Source organism: Otolemur garnettii, unplaced genomic scaffold (assembly GCF_000181295.1).
Source record: "Otolemur garnettii isolate 467f Iridium unplaced genomic scaffold, OtoGar3 scaffold00038, whole genome shotgun sequence".
Taxonomy (NCBI): domain Eukaryota; kingdom Metazoa; phylum Chordata; class Mammalia; order Primates; family Galagidae; genus Otolemur; species Otolemur garnettii.
Genome location: NW_003852433.1, coordinates 3670706 through 3673843, shown reverse-complemented (window position 1 = coordinate 3673843; position 3138 = coordinate 3670706).

Below are 3138 nucleotides of genomic sequence, written 5' to 3'. Positions count from 1 at the left end.
CCTTAGCCACCTGAGCCACAGGTGCCGAGCCCTTTTATTTTTTTTTAATTATTTTTTTTGAGACAGAGTCTGAATCTGTTGGCCTGGGTAGCATGCCATGGCATCATCATAGCTCACAGTAACCTCCAACGCTTGGGCTCAAGCTATCCTCTTGCCTCAGTTTTTTCTATTTTTAGTAGAGATGGGGTGTTGCTTTTTTTCAGGCTGGTCTTGAACTCGTGAACTCAAGCAATCCACCTGCCACAGCCTCCTAGAGTGCTAAGATTACAGGCATGAGCCACCACACTGGCCTCAAAGCAGTTTTAAATACATTATATCCCACCAAGGTTGGCAAGAACTGGTATTGGGGGAATTATCTCATGGTCACATGGTTGAATGGAAGGGCTGGGAACAGAATCCTAGTTACTTGATTCCTAGTCCAGTGTTGAAACTCACCTCTTGAGTAGCAACATGGTGTAGACCAAGAACATTAGAGTAGGAATCTGGAGACTCGGAAGTCCTGACCCCCAAAGTAACTAGCTCTAAGCCTTTGAACAGTCTCTTTACCTAGGCCTCAGCAGGTACCATAGGGGAAGAAATTTAGGAGTCAATCTAAATTAAGGTTAGTGACCTGGCCAAAGTCAAATGTTCACTGTAGTGTTAGAGTAAGTGCTTTACATGCTTTATCTCACTGAATTTAGTTGCTACAACAGCCCATACTAATGCAGCCTTCATTTTATAGATATGGAAACTGAGGACTCAAAGGGAGTGAAGTTATTTGTTCTCGGTCACCTAAAAAGTCAGTAGAAGTGCTGGGACTGAACCCAAGTCAACCAGAACTTCATGCTGCCTTGCAAAATAGTGCAACACCTATTGTCTCTTTTCCCCATACCACCCAGCTGATAGTCACCTCACTACAGCTTCTATTTTACCACTTTATACTTCTTTGTTCATTATTATTCACTTATTTCCTAACTATTTAGAGTCCCTATTATACTCCAGGTACTTTTCTGTGAGCTGAGGATGTGAAGGAAGTAAAAAGACATGATTTCTGCTTCTGCAAAACTTCCTGTATAATAAGGGAGGCTGATATTGATCAAATAATGTCATATAGAATAGTAAAGTTATAACTGTGATTAGCCCTACAAAGGAGATGTGCCCACTACTAAAAAATATAGACAGAGAGGTCAAAACCCTTCCTCTGAAGAAGTGATGATTGTCCTCAAATCTGAATGAGGCAGAGTTGACTCATATGGAGTAGAGAAGAGGAGGATATTGGGCAGAAACAACAGCACAAACAAAGGCCCTGGGGTAGGAGGGAGCCTAGTATAGATGAGGAACTGGAAGTGACCAGTGTACCTGAAGTGGAGGGGGCAAAATGGAGGGAAGCAGAGGCCAGGTCATGCTGGGCCTTGTAGGGCATGATTAAGAGTTTGGTCTTAAACCTGAGAGCAGTGGAAAGAGACATTTAGTTTTTAAGCAAGAGCAAAGACAGCAATTAGATGTGGGTTTCAAAAAAGATCACACAGTGACAGTGTAGGGATATATTAGATGGGGCCTGAAGGTAGAAACACTAATCAAAAGCCACTGCAATTGTCCAGGCAAGACAGGATGGAAACTTGGAAAAGGGAAGTGGTAATGAAAATAGAAATGGGTGGATAAATCTGAGACACCAGTTTTTGAAGACTTAAGTGATGGATTGACTATGGGGGTAAGGAAAAATAAGGTCATTTAGATTTACACTAAGGAACTAGGTAGTATCATTCATTTAGAGAACACTGAAGAGGAAAAGGTTTTTGGGAGGGAGGCAGAGAATTCTATTTCGGGTCCATTGTGTTGGAAATATATAAACTCCATAAAGGCACAAACAGGCTATGTCTTTCTTCTCTTGCTGTATCTTTAGTGCCATATGCAGTGAATGATGAATGGTAGGCACATCATATGTATTTGTGAAAATACATAAATACATATAATCTGAGAGAGAACACTGAAGTCTTTTCTGTGTGGAATTTTTTTTTTTTTTTGAGACAGAGTCTCACTTTGTCACTCTTGGTAGAGTGCCATGGCATCACAGCTTATAGAAACCTCCAGCTCTTGGGCTTAGGTGATTTTCTTGCCTCAGTCTCCTAAGTATCTGGGACTACAGGTACCAGCCACAACGCCGGCTATTTTTTTCTTGCAGTTTGGCCGGGGACAGGTTTGAACCCGCCCCTCTCAGTATATGGGGCTACTGCCCTACTCACTGAGCCACAGGTGCTGCCCTTCTGCGTGGAATGTTAATCTTATGCATCAACTTGGCAGGGCTATGGTGCCCAGTTGTTTGATCAAATGCTACAGGGGTGTCCCAAAAGTTACTCTTAAAGTTGCCATACATAGGGCAGCGCCTGTGGCTCAAAGGGGTAGGGCGCCAGCCCCATATGCCAGAGTTGGCGGGTTCAAACCCAGCCCCAGTCAAAACTGCAAAAAAAAAAAAAAAATACAGAGGGATATTGTAGCTAAATGTACCTTTATTTAAAAATATTCATTACAAAATAAAAAGAAATATTTATAAGCTATTCTCTATGTGTTGGCCACCTCTTTGTAAAATTTCACATTTTTCCCTATGTATGGTGTCTTTAGGGGTGACTTTTGGGACATCCTATAGTCCAGATGACACTGTGAACGTATTTTATAGATGTCATTAACATTTAAGTCAGTTAACTTGGCTTGGTGCCCAAAGCTCAGTGGTTAGGGTGCTGGCCACATGCATTGGAGCTGGTTGGTTTGAACCTAGCCTGTGTCTGCTAAACAAGAATGACAACAACAACAAAACAAAAAATAGCTGGGCACTGTGGGTGGCACCTGTAGTCCCAGCTGGTAGGCTGAGGCAAGAGAATTGCTTAAGGCCCAGAGTTTAAGGGTGCTGTGAGCTGTGTTGCCACAGCACTCTACTGAGGGTGACAGTGATACTTTGTCTCAAAAAAAAAAAGTTAATTTTTTAAAAGTTAATTTAAAAAAAAATTTTTTTTTCTTTTTTTTTTGAGACAGAGCCTCAAGCTATTGCCCTGGGTAGAATTCCGTGGCATCATAGCAACCTCCAACTCCTGGGCTCAAGTGATTCTCCTGCCTCTGCCTCCTGAGTAGCTGGGGCTACAGGCACCGGCCACAGTGCCTGGCTAT